At 39.0% G+C, this 19975-nt stretch overlaps 1 pseudogene; it reads right to left on the reverse strand.

Annotated features, from left to right (window-relative positions):
* LOC139440528 (tigger transposable element-derived protein 1-like) overlaps window positions 1-17780 on the reverse strand; it is a 38969-nt pseudogene extending 21189 nt beyond the window's left edge.
* Window positions 17781-19975: the final 2195 nt, after the last annotated feature.

Raw genomic sequence — 19975 nt, forward strand, 5'->3', positions numbered from 1 at the left:
CTCTCCCTGGGCCCAGTCCGGGGTACCGTGTCTCAGGAAAAGAAGTAGAAGTCCGTGGTTCAGGCTCCCGGCACCGTCAGCTGGGTGGCTGCTGCAATCTCCAGTTAATCCAAAGCCATGTGGCACCTTCTCATGGCCCACTAGCAAGCGTCCGTTCTCCCCTTTTTTTTCCCGGCAAAGTCTCTCCTGCTGCCTAAGCCGTGTGGCAAAAAGAAGCACTCCAAAACCACGTGGTCCTCTTTCTTTTCCTATTCACTTCATCAGAACCGCGTGGACCTTTACCTATCTACTTGCTTCAGAACCGCGTGGTCCTCTTCCTTTCCCCTCAGAACCTCGTGGTTCTCTCCTATTCACTCCAGAACCATGTGGCCCCCTGTTTACTTCAGAACCGTGTGGTCTACCTCTTCTATGGCTGCAGCGCCTACATTTAAATCCCAGTACCCATCTTCCTTTGCAGCCCCATTTCTGACTCCTCCTACAGTCAGTTACACCTGCCAGCATTCCCATATTCTTCCAGCTTTACTGGGCTGCCATAGTAAGTCCAGGCAGGTGTGGCTCCATGGCATGGAGCCAATCATCTCCAAGCTCTCCCACAGGCCCTGTAACCAGGGGGAGTTGCTTCCCAGTCCCATCTTGGGTGGAATTTGGTCCCATCCCCCTGGCTCAAAGCATGGCCACAGCTATTTAACACATCCATGAAACCAGTTAAAGGTTATAGATATGTTAAATGACTGTGCCAGGGGTTAGCTGCAAAGCTCTTGCTACCCAAAACAGCTCTGAATGGCCCTGTTCCATGTGTCCCATCCCCCCTGGCTCAGGCTTGTGGGGGTGAGGATATCTTATGTATATATTTCTAATATTTCCTGAACACTTTGAGTTCTGGACCCCATTACAAATCCCTTCTTGGGGCCCTCCTCTTGGCTGCACCCTGCTTCAGTCACAGGACAAGAGAGCTGCTCCCAAAAGGAGATGAGGTGTGAGTTACTATCCCTTACCAAAACAATACACAATCCTGGCCAGGGGCTCCCTGGCCAACCCTTATCACTGGTGGTGGTACAGCCATGTATCAACCCCCCACACACAAATAAAAAATGCTACCTCAGAAGCAAATGTATTAGTCAGGTTCCTCCAGAGAAACACAACCAGGATATAAGGAATTGACTGGTGTGATTATAAAGGCTGAGGAGACACGTAATTTGCCATATGCAAGTTGGAGACCAGGAAAGCTGACTATGTAGTTTGGCCTGAGTCCCAAGAGATCTGAGTTACATTGTGCCAGCTCAGTGTGGAAGGGAAAAAGGGAAGAAACCCTCCTTTCTCAGCCTTTTGTTCTATTCAGGCCCTCAGGGGATTAGCTAATGCCAACCACATTTTGAGGAGGCCAATTTACTGAGTTTACGAATTCATATGCTAATCTAATGCTGAAACAGCCCCTCATGGACACACCCAGAAATAAAGATTAATCTGAGTGTTACAACACCATTGAAGCTGACAGGTAAGATTCACCCTCACTAGTCAGTCTACCCCTTGTCAATTTAGCCCATGCAGGCAACTCCTAAACCAGTAATCTCCAAATAAAGACAATAGCAAGGTTCTGCCTAATGTGATACAACTATCTTGAGTACAACTGAAAATTTACTTACCCCTTCCTCAGAAGAGGAGTTGAAGTCTTTGAGTAACATTGACTTTTCTCCTTGATATCCCATAATTTCAATAGTATTTAAATTAAAATAGTATTTAATAAAAAGACTATTTTACATTAAATTCACAATACTTAAATACCAAGATATGAAGTTAATACATCCTATGTTTCATGATAAGGGAATAGACAGGAAAGAAAACAAAAACGTGAAAAGAAAACAAACATATTTATAACAAAATAAGTAGGAAATCCTCGTGAGAGTTACAGTCCTGTCTGTACGTGGTCACGTAATTGTAGCTGATGTTTGTAAGTAACTTCTTCCACTACTCATTGTGTATGCCCTTACCCCATGGCCAGTCCAGTCGACATGAAAATGTAACCATCATACGGAGATTGGAAGGGATTGTGTCCAAACCCACCTTGAATTATTCCATGGGTTGGGAATAATGTGTGGTAATTTCAAAGTTCTAAGAGAAATCAGGGGGATGCTATGTGAGAAAAAAAAGAAGTCAATCAATAAATCCTTTGGGTCTGTATGAGTTACAGGGAAATTGGCGTGCTTAACTGACAGTAACTGTTTTGCTTTGGTAAATGTAATGTCTGTTCATTGTCAATAGCTGAAAAAATTATAAAGGATATCTAAAAATCACTCATAAGACATCATTTCTGAGTTAATTCATATTAACGTTTTTAAGAAATTCTTACAGGAACTACTATAAAGGATACATGGACAAAATCAAGGTGGAGGGCAGAGGTGGGGGAGGGAGGGGGGTTCAGCTGGGGTGGGGTGGAGGGATGGGGAGAAAAGGCACACAACTGTAATTGAATAATAATATAAAATTAAAATTAAAAAAAAAGAAATTCTTACTAGTCATTTTTCTTATGGATTGTCTGAATCATATTCTGTATTTTTTCTAATATCATAATAATTGTGTTAAGTAATGTAAATATTTTTAACTACAATTTTTTTGAAAGATTTTATTTATTTATTTTTAGAGAGCAGAAAGGAGGGAGAAAGAGAGGGAGAGAAACATCCATGTGTGGTTGCCTCTCACGCGCCCCTACTGGGGACCTGGCCTGCAACCCAGGCGTGTGCCCTGACTGGGAGTCAAACCAGCTACCCTTTGGTTCACAGGCCAGTACTCAATCCACTGAGTCACACCAGCCAGGGCTTAACTGCTATTTTTATGTTTGTATAATATAATATCCATTTATGGAAAAATATATTTAGCATTCCTGATTTGACACCATGTCTGCATTTTTAAAAATATTTCCATTTTTGCTGCAATCAATACCATAATATAATTTTCGCCTATATATCTGTTCATTTGTTTAGGTCTAGACTTTGAGTTTATGCATCAATGGCTATGAATTTTTTTTAAAGGGAGAGACTGTAGATTTCCAGAAAAGTTTATTTTAAACTCTGCTGCAGTGTCTCCAACAGTCTGAACTATCAGTTTCAATAGTAATGACTATTAGACATTTTGCTTTTATTTTGGTAATTTGATAACTTAGACTGATCAAAATGGTCTTCTCTTTGCCATTTTCAGGTATTTAACTAGTTAGTAGTTTAAGACGTGTTCATATATGATGATGAATCTTAGAATGTCTGTGGTCATTTTGCCCAACAGGTTTTTTCCCCTGGGGTTCTTCAAAATAAGCATATATAGGAATTCAAATTTGAAAGCTCCTAGTGATATGGAGTTCATTTCTTTCTATCATATGAAAATTAAATGAAACAATTAGATCTGGAGATATATCCAATTAGGACAACTCCACCATTAAGAGAAACATACTTAGCAAAAGTGGAATCTTTCAAAATTGAACATCAGTATCAGTGACACAGGAGGTCTGTGTCCTTCCATTGCAGACTCAGTGTGCCATAAACACGGTCTGAATGATTAAAATAGTCCCACGGAAAGATGGCATCAAGTTGAAAATAAAACAAAAGTGTATTCGTTGATTTTAAAAAAAGATTGTTAAAAGGGAATTAAGAATTTTGTGGGGGTGCAAAAACATAACTTTCCTACCACCTTTTAAATTGTTTAGCTGGGCTAATAACAAAATTAACAGAGCCAGAGTAACAAGAGAAAATACCCCAAATTTATTATATGAAAGTACATTCAGGGATCCATAAGAATGTGACTCAAAGAAACTCTGGGCATTAGAGGCTTCTGTGCCATTTCGGACAAAGGAGAAAGGGGGCAGGGGTCTAGGATTTCAAACAGGAAGTAGGTAATTTACAGGTAGATGAGAAAGAGTGCAAAGCTTGGCAAACAAATTCTGCTGAGGGATCCAGAAACAATAGGACAAAGGCCTCAATCCAGCCGAACAGGTTTTTTCCCCTGCCGGAGGTCCTTCCTTTCTACCGCACTTACCTCACAATTCTAAGGGGAATATACTAAGATTCCCCTGCCTGAAGCAGGCCTTTCCTTCTGATTTCCTTGGGCAGGAAAGGGGGAAGGGCAAAGGTTCTTTCTGACACTTTTGTTTAATCACAAGCCTCAAACCAATATCTCAAAAGGAACAATTTAGGGTGGCAAAACTTTGCTCCCCTTCACTGTCATTGTTGATTAAGTTCATATGGGGAACAAGTTCAACTGCCTTTCTTACTTTCTTGCTATTCTACAAAGTCATAACTCACTTGAGAATATTTTAAGTAAGGGAGGATCCAATCCCCCAATATTGTCAAAAACTGCAGGAGCTTTGGAATCAGGCAGTCTTAGGTTTAAATCTTGCTATTTACTGCTTTTATGACTTCAATGTCTGTGTGTCTTAGGTTATTTCTTCATAAAATAGAGATAATATTATTTCTTAGTCTGCTGTTAAAGGGATAACATACATAAATATCAGTGCTTGTCTTAGAGTAGCTGCTGAATACATGGTAAATCTCTGTTCTTCCACTCTTCCCTTGTTCAGAAACATCAATTTTGTTTTTCAGATTTCTTGTGATCAATGAAGTATTCTAGGACTTTCTATCTTGTTGCTCCCTTTGCCCTCCGACATATACAATGATGCTCGCTCACGACCCTGAACGAAGGGTTGGCTGCTGGATCTCCCTACGAAGCCTCTCACCTTTTTAATTCTTTTTTCCTGCTTGGAGTGATGACCTGTCAACCCGGATTTCTCAAGAAGCCCTCTCTAATCAACTGTACCCTGGATTAATAGCATCTGTATTTTAAATTTGTTCAAACATCTCTCTCTATGGTTTTTATCATTATGAAATGCTGTCTTTTAATCTAAGGTTCTTGCCTTGGATTATAACCTTTTTGAGGGCAAGGATTCAAGTTAACAAGTATCTCCATTGAAGACATTTTATGTGTCATTTAATAAGCTGGGTGCTTTAGGAGACAGAAAGGCAAGTTAATTCAAGTACTAGCAAAAGGAGGATGTTAGGTAACCAAAAGCTTACAATGTAAAGAAATTAATATAAATGATATAAGTGAATTACAAAGTAATATGAAAACACAAAGAAAGAAAAATATGCACATACTTCACATAAAGGAAGATAGTAAAAGGCTGATTCCTAGTGGGAACAAGTTTTCAATCAAGGATGGAGCATGAAACATCTCACTGAAATACTTTTACTTTTCCTAATCAACTTTGATTACTTCTTACGTCCCCCCACCCCCCGCAAAGAAAGTCATTGTTTTGACTGACGAAATCATACTGCTTCGCATCCTGAGTCATTGTTGCAGAAACAGACAAGGAAATGGTAGGTTGTGATTTTCTTAAGGGAAAAAAGACATCCTTCCCTTGATTATGAATGAGTATTGTAGTTAGTCCAGACGCTCCAAGTCCTGTGATCACAAAGCGTGAGCACCGGAAATGTCAGAACCACTCGATAATCAATGCAGCAGACATCCTGTTGCTTCTGAAAAAGCGCCATGACCACTGCAATCGGGCAAAGATTGTGAAGAGAAAGCCTGAGTATAAAAATAAACCTGAAGTGTTACTGTTTGTCTTGCGCACAGAGCATCTAGTTAAAGTGGCACAGAAAAAAGGGCAGTTTATTTTGTATATTTTTTTGGAATTGCAGGGAGCCCAATGCATAAAGCTGAGACAGGAAACCATGTCTCAAATCTGGGATGATTATAAGCTAGAATAAATTGTATCTGTTTAAAGAAGAAAGACCTCATTTTCAAAAGACTAATATCATTCCAGAATATTCTAAAATAATAGAACTGATTTAAGAGCCTTTTGTAGAAACTCACAAGCCCTTTCTTGCTTTAAAGTAAAATCACTCCAATAAAAGTCTTCTGCAGAAATTATTTTAGGAAGGGTGTATTAATTTTCTATAGCTGCCCAAAATTTAGAGACTTAAAACAACACAATTTATTGCCTTATAGTTGTGTAGCTTGGAAGTCTGGTGCAGGTCTCATCGGGCTGAAATCTGAAATCTATGTATAAACGCCCTGTATACTTTCATGGTGGTTTAAAGGCACAATCACTTTCTTTGTTCATTCTGGATGTTGGCAGACTTCAGTTCCTTGTGAATGTACGGCTCGGGTCTTCTTTCACTCGTTGGTTGCTGGGTGAAGGTCATTCTCAGCATCTGGAGGCTGACCGCATTTGTTGGCTCATGGTCCCCTTCTTTCATCTTCAGGACAGTAAAAGGAGGTGGAGACTCTCCTATTTCAAATTGCTCCTGCCCCTGCTTCCCTTGTCCCGTCTCTCTGGCTCCACTCTACTGTCTTCCACTTCTACCTTAAGGACTGGTGTGATTACTTTGGGCCCACTGGAATAAGCCAAGATAAGCTCCCCATCTCAAGGTCCTTTAAAGTCTTTCAAATCCCTTTTGCCAATTAAGCTCATATATTCACAGGTTCTGGGGATTATAACATGGGCAATTTTGGGCAGCAGAGAAAGTCCTTCTGCCTGTCTACAATAGGGAAATAAAAAGATGCCTGATTGTTCTCCCTTCCATTTTTCCTAAATTGCTAAGTGGGCATTTCAGAAGCTTTATTGGTCACATGATTTGCTGAGATAAGTAAATGCTTAGAAATGATCTAGTTGTGATGCTCAGGGTGGTTGATGTGGTATTGGATTTTAATATGAAACCAGTTTTACCTTGTGTTTACATTCCCAAAGCTAGAGTTGGGTTCCTGTGGATGCGGGAGGGGAAGAGGGAGGTGGATGGCAAGCGTGGTCCTCCAACTACCAATTCGAGATTTTACTTTCCTTTCTGAGAAATACTCTGTATCTACAACAAATTGAAAAAAAATACTTCACATATAAACAACTAGTTTGTGAGTATATTTGTTTATGTGAGTACATGGAATGGGAGTGGAGGCCAACCAAAGGGTCGCCAGTTCGATTCCCAGTCAGGACACGTGCCTGGGTTGTGGGCCAGGTCCCCAGTTGGGGGCATATGAGAGGCAACCACACAGTGATGTTTCTCTCCCTCTCTTTCTCCCTCACTTCCCTTCTCTCTAAAAATAAGTAAATAAAATCTTTAAAACAAATACAATAAAAAAACAAAATAAACTCCATTTCATGTTCTAAGAAACTAATTTTGTTTAAAAAAAAAACACCACTCCATTTCATGCCCTAGTAGTTGAGAAGCAAATTATATGTCTGACTGTAATTGTCTCCAAGATACAGCTTGATTTGTAGTGTGAATTGAATAATTATCTATATTTAAATTAGGAATGAATATTTATGTTAATATAAAACCATAGAAGGTCTTGTTTGTTTTCCTAATTTGTGTACTGAAATTAGGTACTAAATAGTAATTTAGTAAATAGTTAAGTTTGTCAAGGAAAGTAGTTTTTTATGTGTGCGTTAGAGGCATTCACTGGAGAAATTTTATGTTTCCTCTGTAATGAAAGTGATTTTATCTTATTTATACAATGCTTATTAAACACTAAATATTTTTAGAGGGTCATGCCAGTCTCATCAAGAAAATGTATAGTTGTAAAATAGTTATGGTAAAAAATTACACTAGTCTTAGAAAATTTTCAATAACAGGGATTTTACAAAATGATACCTGGAATGACTATCATTTCAACATATAATTGTTCTAGCAAAAATGAATGTTATTCTTCAACTATTGGTGAGTAAAAGAAGGCTATAATGCAAATATGTGGCCCCCAAATATATATTTTATAGGTGCTTTGTATGAATCATCTAACCAAAAAAAAAAAAAAAAAAAAAGGTAAAAAGTCACAGGAACTCTCCACATGCATTTTTTCCCCTCAAATCTGAGCGATGTGCCCATTAGGTTTCCAGAACCATTGTGTTGATGCTACTTATTTGAATGGCTCATTTTGGCTTGTTCTCTTAGTGACAGAAGAGAATAATTTGGTTAAATAATTGAACTGGAAATACAGTCGATCCTCAGAATAATCTAACTTCAGCATCTTCAGGAGTGATTAAAACAAGAACAGAAAATCTAAAAAGAATGGACCACTTATTTTATCCTTGTCAAAGAAAAGAAAAAGGAAGAAAATAGGATACATTTAATGTGCAATGTACAGGTCTTGGCACAAATAACACCCCGTTTCTATTACAAAATCATAACATGTGATTCTGTAACATAACAATGTCACACACAAGCACACCACAGGGTCTTTTAGGTGAAATGTTCAAATGAAAACTAAATTATTATGCCCATATTATTACACTACCCACCACACTCAAGCAGGCCTTACTTCTGCCAGACCTTGTATATTAGAAATTATAATACGTAAAATGTCTTCAGAACAATTTCCTTGTACAGCTTTTCTGAGACGGTACATTTGCATGGCCTCTTTGCAAATTTCAGTTCAAGAAGTTCCTTGTGACTGTGGTACAAATAGAAAAGCTGCTGCTAACTGATGCTTAGACGTTGTCTGGAGAAACAGTCTGTACTCTTCAGCTGAGGCAGTACCACCAGTCTGATATCTTGGAGCTTTTGCACTTTTTAAAATAACTGAATCAAAGGACATTTACCACATGGTAGACAGTGAAATATGAGGTGAAAGTACTTACTCTAATATCCAAAACCCCTATGGTCTAGTTTTAGTTTGATTTCGCAAAACATAGATGACTTTGATATCATTTTTAAAATTTGGACAATAAATACTTCTTTAGTTGCATTGACCATTGTCGCTTCCTATGGGTAACTGTTGATATTGAAATGGTCACTACTTATTAATGTAATATAGAGTGTTTTTATTGCTAAGGAATAAGCAGATTTAAACTAAGACTCTAAGTACATTTCTTAAAATATATCTTTTATACTTAAACATCCCCCTACCTCAATGGAAGTTACAACCAACGAGGTTGCAAAAATATCAACGCCCACTGGACAATACGTCAGTAACACTCTCCAGTATCATACTTCAACCATAGAGAGTTATGCTTTTGCCTCTCTTTTAGACTTACCCAAAAACCAGGGGGTTCCTATTGCACGTGTAAGAGTCTCGGAAATCACCACTCCATCCTAAGAAGTTGAAGAGACTGAAAGATCAACAAGTCTTCTTACATTCTCCGCCCTGCTGCCCCAAGATCGGAGACACAAGCAAGTGAACAATAGACCGAGCCACGGCCTACTGGAGTGGACACTCTAAAGCAGACACTGCCGCGGGAACCAGTGCCAGGGTAGGCCAATGTGAACTGTAAATGACAAATTGCTAGAGGCTCAGTGTGGGCAACTCTGGGAGTTAAACACTGCAGGGAAACACAGCCATAAGGAGAGCCCACCGTAATTGTGAGATTTATCTGCCAGAGCTTGAGCAGGTTCCTACAGCAAATATCAGGGAAAGATTGCCTCCTGTTTCTGGCAGGGGGAGGGAAAAGGAACCACTCTGAAATACACCAGGGCGCTCAGGTGTTCCCCACGAGCCGTGCTTTCACGGGAAATTCATTAACTGGATCCTAACTTGCTGGAGTTATATCAGAGCCGCACTTTAGTGTACTTTTAAAAAATATTTGATTTTTTGCAAAACAATGGGAAAACATTTATTATACTGAGATGTATACATCCTACTATAAAAAAAACAACAACAACAACCAAAGTAACAAATTTGCTGGGGCCAGAATTTAACGTGTTTCATTTGGAGAAACTAATGCTCAACACCACTTGGCGTAATTTCAAGTTTGATGAGCTTTTAATTATTTTAACCCCACTTCTAAAACCCAATGAGGAATTCAATACAGTACACAGTGTTAAATGACATTGTCTCATAAGTCTTCAGACTCTAAAAGAACCACTAAGCAGACAAGCAAAAGGACAACAGAAGCTTACTTCTTTCCGAAGTGATCGATACAGAAAATATGTGGTCAAACAAAAGCAGAGGGAAAATGACAAAGAAGGCCTCCACCTTCAGGGTCTAGGAGAGTTATAGACACTTTTAAACTGAAGGTAGAAATATTTAGAAACAGTGCTGCTTTGTATCAGACAACCTCCGTTATGGGAGAGATTTTAAATTCAAAATGACTCATTCCCATTCCTGCCTGAACAAAGATAAAGATCAAATAATACATTCGCAAGCAAGACACCTGGGTAAAGGGGCAGAGATGCTATGATTACAATGGAATTTAAGTTTAAAAACAAATTGGGTGTGCTACACTACAGGCCTCAAAAATGCTTGCTGATGAATTTTGGGAAAGGCTTTGGGCGAAGGGAAGAGATAAAGAGAGTAGGAAAAATTGGAAAAACAGTGGATTCCCTTTGAAAGTATACGGAGAGGCAAGCATTTGGTTTTGTGAAGAGACAATCTTGTTACAGAAAAAGAAACTATTGTGTGGTGTACAAAAAAGCCTCTAGATAATCACCAGAACGTGTACGCATGACTGTACGAGAGCTCAATGTTTGAGAAGTTTAAGGAATTTTCATGGTACATTATAGTGTTTGATTTACGATGTCTGGTACTCCAAGAATAATTTCAGCTTGTAGATAACGAAGACCCCTTAACACTATGTCAGAAGCTATACTTTTCCCTCTTCTCAAGTCACCTAGTTCCAATGTCCCATGCACTTTAACACTCTGTCTCACCTAAGGGAGGAGAAAAAACCGAGAAACATTTGTGAAGTCCACAGGCATAGGTTTGCTAAAACACTGGGATCTAATCATAGGAATATAGCATGCTTGCAGTCTCCCCCTATGCCTCACCATGAATCTACTAAAGGCCTGTTTATACCAGTTTCTTTGACTTGATACATCATGTCTTTCTATCAAGAAAAAAATTCGGAAGCATACAAAAAGGCAACAAATACAATTTGAAGAGACAGAGCAAGCACAAAAATCAGACATGGCATGGATGTTGAAATTTTCAGACTAGGAATTTATAACAATTATGATCAATATGCTAAGGGCTCTCTTATGGATAAACCGGACAATATTCAAGAGATGGACAATAAAACAGAGAAATGGAAATCCTAAGAAAGAACTAAAAGGAAATGCTAAACACTAAAAAAAAACCCAACTGTATCAGCAATGAAGAATGCCGTTGATACGCTTATTAGTAGACTAGACAAAAGTGAGGGAAGGATGCCTGAGATTGACGACAGAGCAATAGAAACATGAAACCTGAAAAGCAAAGAGAACCAAGACTAAAAAGAAAAAAAAATGGAGCAGAATATTCAAGGGCTATGAGACAACTACAGAAGGTATACCATACACAAATGGGAATAGCACGAGGACAAGAAATTGAGAAAGGAACAGAGGAAATATTTGAAACAACAATGACTGAGAATTTCATCAAATTAACGTGAAACACATCACAGACTCAGGAAGCTCAGAAAACACCAAATAGGATAAATGCCCCTATAACTATACCTAGCAAATCACTTTCTAATGACAGAAAGTCAAAGATAAAGAAAAATCCTGAAGGAAGCTGAGAGGGGAAACACCTTTCCTAGGGAGGAATAAGTATGAATGATACCCAACTCCCTCAGAAACCACACAAGCAAAAAGAAAGCAGGGTGAAATATTTAGTGTTGAGGGAAGATAAACCTCAACTTGAAATTCCTTGCCCTGCAATATTATTAGTCTTCAAGCATGGGGGGGTTTCTTGCTGGTAGACCTGCCTTGCAAGAAATGTTAAGACAAATTATTTAAAGAGAAGGAAAATAATATGTTAGAAACTTGGATATACATAAAATAAGGAAAAGCATAAAAAAAAGAGTAAGAGAAGGTAAAATAAACACTTTTTTTTCTTATTCTTAATTTACTTAACAGTGACAGTCTGTTCAAAATAATAACACCAACAATGTATTTAATTGTGTATGCTTAGGTATATATCATATATATCAATAAATGTGTCTATTTTTCATATTACATGGCAGGGTACCTTCTGGACAGACTATATATAGAAGGATATATATATATCTCGCCATCAGCTGCCCCATCCTATTTTCATGAATCTCATTGACGGTCTGAAATCTCTTCCCTTTCAAAGGTGATTTTAGTTTTGGGAAAAGCCAGAAGTTGCAGGGCGCCAAATCTGGGTGGTAGGGGACTGGGTCACACGAGTGGTTTGATGTTGTACCAAAAAAACTCTGAACACAATGTGATGCATGAGCAGGCGCTTTGTCCTGAGGAAGTTGCCAATCACCAGTTGCCTATAGCTGCAGCCTTCTGAATCATCCCAATAGTTTCCGGGGAGGAATGTTCAAGCTTAATGCAAAATATGATGCAGATTGATTGTTCTACTCACTCAGTCATTTTGAGTGTGATGACCACACAGTACACATGCTCACTGAACGGCATCTACCCCCCACCCCCACTGACTAGTATAGTGAGGTCATCATTGTTCACGCATGTGCATTCCAGTCCACTCTCCTTGGCTGCCAGGTCACATGGATGTCATGCAAACTGTTCTAGTTATATTAACAATGGCTGGACTTTTTCCAGACAGACCTTGTATGGACATATTTTTATTTTTTCTTGAAAAATTTAGATACTAACTCTTAAAAAGCCAGTTGTACAGTTTCTAGATATCTTATTTTCATTGACTTGTACTTTACTTCCATTTACTCAGAGAACATATGTCCTAAGACTTTAAAATTTTAAAACGTATTGAGATTTCCTCAATGAGTCAACATATTTGTCATCGTGTGCACTTGGCGACAGGCTGGTGAAAATAGCAATATTCATATTGCATATCATTCTGATGTATTTGAAAGTCATACTTCTAATGGTCTTTTCATGCAGCGCCTGTTTCAATATGTTTTACTTTTTCAGCCGTGTGCCTATTATCTTCCACGTCCAAGGCGGCGTGGGCATGTCTGCCCTGATCTGTAGATATTTTCGAACGTATAGTCTTTTTTTATGCTCACGGTTTGTTCTGTTTCTGGCTTCCCATATTTTTTTCCGAGACACACATTGATACAGTTTTATTTTTATGCAGCTCACTTGTAAGTGATTAATATCAAATTCGTCTAGTCAAAAATTGCTCTCAGAAGACTGTATTATAATCATAATTATAACAATTTCAAACACTGTGTAAAAAAGTCCCTGTACTGCGATGTTGAGTCGGGCAGCACAGCTCTGAAATTGAAGCCCAAATGGTTCATCATTATCTTGAAGCTTGTAATTTCAGAAATTGAAATCTTCTCCTAATAATGATTTTGGTTTGCATAGCTGACTACTGTGGGTAACCCCTTACATCCATGTGCATTTGCAATTCCTAGCGTCTCTTGCAGTTAAATTGTTGACTAATTTTGCCCAATGTAATGTGAGAGGAGAGACTTCGGGGCCAAGGTTGTTAATTATCTGGCTTGCTTTCTCCACCCTCTCTCTACTTTTTGGCCTGACAAGATGTCACAGGTCAACCCTGAGTTTCCAATCCAGCCAACTACAAAGTGAACACAGCTTTGGCCTGCATAAGCCACCTACAATTGTGACAACAATAAGGCCACTTGAAATATGACTCAACTAGATTTTGAGGGTGTTTTAATCATATTCTATTTGTAAATGTCCTTAGTTCTATAAATCCATCTTCTGCACTTTAAAAAAAATGCACCAACTAAGCTAGTAAAGTGCATTTTCCTATAATATTTTCTTTCTGACTTAAAATAGCACAGTGAGTTAGTTGTAAGATATTGTATATGTAAAGGTAATATATATTTAAAACACCCTGAACATTATACATGTTCAATAAATGTTTAAAACATTACTTATTTTATATGCCCAAGAACTGGATCTTTGATTTATATAAATCAAATTTTCATGAATAGAGTAAGGTGCATATCTCAGTGAATTTTCCAAATTAGTTCTCAAAATGTAGTTTCCAATGTCATCATCAACAGCAAAGCTGTTAGCAATGCAAACTCTCAAGCCCTGTCCCATATTTGGTAAACAAAACACAGAACACTTAGGAAGGGAGCCTAAAACTCGTGTTGTAACACTCCCCTCCCCGTCCCCCGCCAACCACAGGTTGATTCTGATGCATGTTGAAAGGTTGAGAGCCTTTGAGGTGAATCTGTAAGGTCCAGTACAGCAGACGTTAGCCACACATGGCTACTGAACACTTGAAATGTGTAGTGTCCTATTGGAATGTGCTGTAAGTGTAGTATACACGCAGGATTTCAAAGACTTAGCTTGAAAGCAGAATGGAAAATGTATCATTAATGAATATGGTGTTGATTAAATGTCTACATGATAACATTTTAGGTGTATTGGGTTAAAGGGAATATATTATGACAATTAGTTTTACCTGCAGTATTTACCTTTAAAAATGTGACCACTAGGAAATTTTAAGTTTTTTTCCCTAAGATTTTATTTGTTTATTTTTACAGAGAGAGGGGAGGGGAGGGAGAAAGAAAGGGAGAGAAACATGAATGTGTGGTTGCCTCCCATGTGCCCTCCACCAGGGACCTGGCCTGCAACCCAGGCATGTGCCCCGACTGGGAACTGAACAGTTGACCCACCAGTTCACAGGCCGGCACCCAATCCACTGAGCCACACCACCCACGGCGGGAAATTTTAAGTTTTATATGTGGCTTGCATTTTATTTTCTACTGGGCAGTGCTACTATAGAAAATCCAGGCCCTCCAAGTTCCTTCTCAGTTCCTTCAAGTGTAAAAAGTACTCTTGTCGTTAATACCCACACTGAGGAATTGTTTCAATTCTTGACTTCCGCGTGACTGCATAGGTTCAGCTATTGAGTGCTTATGCCCCAAACCATATAAATCTTAACTCATCTTTCAGGATTCTTTAGTTACATGATACATGTGAACTTCGTTAGACTAAATCCTGAAGAATTTTTACTAATCTAAATGTGAGTGTGTTATATTCTAACTAAAATCATGTCTCATGTTGTCATACATTGATTGTATTCATATGTTGCCCTAGCCTGACATTTCAGTGACATGTGAAACATATAAGAACATTTTTATTTATTTCATATTTATTGAGATATAATTCATGGAGATGTCATTGACAGATAACATGGTTAGTGTGTTCAATGAGTTGATTTGATAAGCTTACATATTGCAAAATGATTTTTGTGATAAGAACATTTGAGATTGACTCACTTAGCAATTTCTAAGTATATTATACAGCATTGTCAGCTATGATCAATGTGGTGTACAGAACTTATAAATCTTACAATCAGAAGTTTGTACCCTTGAACCATCTCTGCCCACCTACCCCACGCCTCAGCCCTTGGTTACCACCACTCTACTCTCTATTTCCATGAGTTCGGCTTTTCGTATTTTGTCAAATGCTCTTTCTGCATCTGTCATCTTGAGATAATCATCTTATTTTTGTCATTAATTTTATTAATGTGGTATATCGCCTTTATTGATTTGTGCATATTGAATCATTCTTGCATCCCAGGGATAAATCCCATTTGATCATGGGAAAAAATCCTTTTAATGTGCTGTTCAATTTGGATTGGTGATATTTTGTTGAGAGTTTCTGGACCTATACTACGGATAGTATATTGGTTTATAGTTTGTTTTCTTGTAGTGTTTTTACATGGCTTTGGTAACAAGATAATGCTGGCAGCATGAAAGGAGATGGAGTGGTTTTTTTCTCTTCATTTTTTTGAAAGAGTTGGAGAAGGATCGGCGTTCATTTTTCTTTAAATACTTGGTAGAATTCCGGTGAACCCACCTGGTCCAGGGCCTTTCTGTGTTGAGAGGTTTTTGATGTCTGATGTAATCGCTTTACTTGTTATTGCTATGCTCAGGTTTTCTATTTGTTCATGATTTCTGTTTTGGTAGGTTGTATTTGACTAGAAATTTAACCATTTCTTATAGGTGTCCAATTTTTTTTTTAGCATGCAACTGTTGATATTAGTCTCTTGTCATCCTTTGTATTTCTGTAGTATCATTTCTAACATCTCCTCTTTCATTTCTGATTTTATTTGTTAGAGTCCTCTCTCTTTTTTTACTTAGTCTAGCTAAAGTTTGTCTGTTTTGTATGTCTTTTTGAAAATCAGTTCTTAGATTTGTTGGTCTTTTCTATTGTTTTTCTGTTCTCTATTCCTTCCTGGTTTATACGGTATTTGACGAGAAATCCACTGATTGCCTTGTGAGGTTCCCTTGTATAAGAGAATTTTTGTCTCTTTTGCTGTTTTTAGAATTCTCTCCCTGTCTTTGCTTTTAGACAGTTTTGTTATTATGTGCCTTGGAAAAGCTGGTTTTGTATTGAAATTTGGGGGTGATTCTTTATCTTCATGAACTTAGATATCTAAATCTCTCCCCAGGTTTGGAAATTCCTTTGCCATTATTTCTTTAAATAAGTTTTCTAATCCTTTCTTCTCTCTCCTTTAGGGACTGCAAAGATATATGCATTAGTTCTTTTAATGGTGTTTCATAAGTCCTATAGGTGTCTTTATTCCTTTTCATCAATTTTTTCCTCCTCTGGATAATTTTTATATATCTCCTGTATAGCTCACTGATTCTTTCTTCTGCTTGTTCAAGTTTGTTTTTGAAGTTTTCTGATGAATTCTTCATTTCAATCATGATGGTTTACAGCTCCAAATTTCCTGTTTGGTTCTTTTTAATGTTTTCTTCTTTGTTGATGTTCTCATTTTGTTTATGTATTTTTTCCCCTTATATTGTAAAACTGTGTCTGTATTCTCTTAAAGCTCTCTAAGCATATTTAGAAAAATTATTATGAATATTTTGTTGAACAAGTCCTAGATCTTCCTTTCTTTGGGGCCAGGTCTGGAAGTTAACTACATTCATTTTATGAAGTCGTAGTTCCATACTTATTTGTAATCTCTAGCCGTTCGAGATGTCTGCATGTTTAATAAAGGAGTCAGCTCCTCCAGACCTTATAGACTGGTAAGGGAAGACTATAACTCCTGGGTGGGGTCCTGCTACTCTAGTGGTACAGGGTGCCAAGTATGGGGATACAAGTGTGGCACCTGGTCTATGTGGAGAGTGATGTCTCTTCAGCTCAGGCTACTGGGTGCCACTGCACCAACAATTTTGTGGTCCTTGGCAAGTGCTATAGGGGTCACACAGTGGCTGCAATGGCTGTTGGGGCCCTCAGTGGTGCCTCTAGGTCCTGTGACTAAGGACCAGGACAGGCAGGGGTGGTGGCTGGAGCTGGTGATATACACACACTCAGTTGCAGGTGTATCTGTGGCTGCAGAAGCCAGTGGCAGACACATACATAGTATTGGGGACCAGGGTGGGCAGCATGGCCTGGGACCAACTAGTGGCTCACTGGCAGCTGTTAATAAGCTCTCCCGTGGACGCTTGCTTTCCCTCAAGCTGTGTGTACTACAGTTGAGGCTCACGACAGGTATCAGGTGCACAGCTGGAGTGGCTAGCCCTGAGTGTTTGCATGGTGGTGGGGTTGGCGGGGGGTGGGGGGTTATAGGCTGGTATTTTATACTCATGCAGCCACAGAAGCCTAAGCTGGCTGTTGGTGCATTTACTGGATTTTGCCTGGGGCGTGGCAGACAGAGGGAGTGCAGATAGACTCAGCTGGCTGACATTTTGTACTTATTTAGCTGCAGGGGCCTGAGCTGGATGCTGGTGTGTTTCCTAGGCTCCTGGGCTGATGCAGGGGTGGAGAGGGGAGGGAGCCAGGATGGATTCGATGACTGGCATCCATGAATGTAAATACCTGTGGGGCAAAGGCAGGTGAAATCTGCCGAGGGTCCAGGGCAGCTATGTTGGCTGTTGGTTTCATTGGTGGTAAAATCTGCTGAGTTTGTCTCTGTGAACTGCAGTCACTCTTCTTCATGGCTGTTATTAATAGACTGTGCTTTTCTTCTTTGTTCCTAGCTGTCTTTGTACATCTCAGCTTTGCCATTCTGGATGGGGTTAAACCAAAGCGGGTCCTTGGTGTGGTACCCCGGAAGGCTGGAGGAGCCGGTTGCTCACCTCACTCTTTCTTTTCAGCTAGGAAGTTCCCTCTTGGCACTGAATAAGTGCCAAGGGAACTGGCTTGAGGGATGGGATGTTGCTAAAATATTTAATAGGACTCTAGAGCTCTCCAAGAGCTGTTTTTGTTTGTGGATAGCTGTCTAATTATCAAGTTCTGTGGGGAGAGGGAGAGGCAGCGGTCTCCCACATTGCCATTTTGTCCTGCTGTTACAGCATTTGCAAAAGAGTGTTTCTGGGATGTTTCTGGTTTTCCAAGATTTGTCAAATGACCGTGATCATACTTTCATTATTGCTGCAGTTGATTTAAAAACCTTTGTCCTGAAATATGTGCAACAAAGCACATAAGGATTAAGCTTAAAACCTTGAAAAATAAAGATCCTGTCATCATTTACCTTTTTCAAGGAGGAATTCAGATGGTCAAAGATAGCAGAGTTCTATCAGTTATAGTAATGGGACATTTTCTTGCTCTAAATCACTGTGCCAATTAGATACAAAAAACAACCTTTGTTTTTCTTTTGTAAGGCTTATAGCATAAGAACTACAGGAGAAAAGGAGAAGGATCTAAAAAGAGACAGATAGATACTGATACATGAGCTAAATTTTTGTTAAAGATTCACAGATAAATCAGTTTTCTTTAACTCAACCTGAATTTTGCCTCAGAAAACAAGGTAATATAATGGGGTTTTATTTTGAAGGCACCCCTCACAACGATAGGTTACAAACTGTAGAAATTGAATTTCAGTTAAAGTACTACTTAGATAAGAATAATATATTTTCAGAATTCAAATTAAGGTGTCCCAAACCTCACAGTTCACTGTTGAACACCGCACTGGCCCTATTTCCCTGCTTTTTTGCAGGACTTTTCTAAGTTACAGGAAGTCAGTGAGGGTGAAACACAAATAGTGAGAAAGATCAATTTAACATTAAACTACTGGACTTTCAGGCCAGCTGACACTGTTTTCCTTACTCTATCCTATCTTATCAGTTACTTAATTAGTGAATGGTCCTAGTACTGGTGTCATTTAGTTTGGTTTTTATTGTCTCTACCAGTGGTTAGTGATCAATTGATCTCTTTCCTCCGGACAGTAGGCCACAGAGAATAGTTTCACAGGGTCTCCTGAACACACACAATCAAGCCCACATGCTTACCTGCTCATTGTCCTCCTCTCATGCAGCACACATGCAACTCTTATCAGATATTCCCATTGTGTTTATTCCCAGGGACAAAAAGAAATAGAGATGTAGGTATTAGGAGAATACCAAAAATTAGTAATTGTCACAACTCAAACATACAACATACTGTTCCCTTGGTATCATAATAACATAAAGGAAAATTTCCCAAGTACCATCTCCAGCATGGTCATTCTAGTACTTTAAATCTCACCTTCATTTTCTGAGTGTGCTCCTCTTTTAATGCTGGAGTTGTATCTTAGTCCCCCTCTCTGTAATAAGTATACTGATATCATAGAGATAATGTTTTGCCTAATGGTGAATCTCTTGTATGAGGCCTGTCCAGAAGGTATCCAGCCATGATATGAAAAATAGAGACGTTTACTGAAGAAACACTGTACATAGATACAAGATACAAGAAACAGTGTACATAGGACAATGACACCTCAGTCCCCTTCAAAGTAGGCACCTTGGGACCCCACACAGTTCCCCCAGTCTCCATCAGCTGCCCCATCATATTTTCCTGAATCTCAACAATGGTCTGAAATCTCTTCCCTTTCAAAGGTGATTTCAGTTTTGGGAAGATCCAGAAGTCACAGGGCACCAAATCTGGGCTGTAGGGGTCTGAGTCACCTGGGTGATTTGATGTTGCACAAAAAAAACTCTGCACACAACATGACACATGAGCAGGCGCTTTGTCCTGAGGAAGCTGCCAGTCACCAGTTGCCCATAGCTGCAGCCTTCTGAATCATGTGAATAGTTTCCAGGAAGGAATGTTCAAGCTTGACACAAAATTTGATGCAGATTCATTGCTCTACTCGCTCAGTCATTTTGAATGTGATGACCACACAGTACACACGCTCACTCAACAGCATCTACAGC

This window comes from Desmodus rotundus, chromosome X, assembly GCF_022682495.2.
Source record: "Desmodus rotundus isolate HL8 chromosome X, HLdesRot8A.1, whole genome shotgun sequence".
Classification (NCBI taxonomy): domain Eukaryota; kingdom Metazoa; phylum Chordata; class Mammalia; order Chiroptera; family Phyllostomidae; genus Desmodus; species Desmodus rotundus.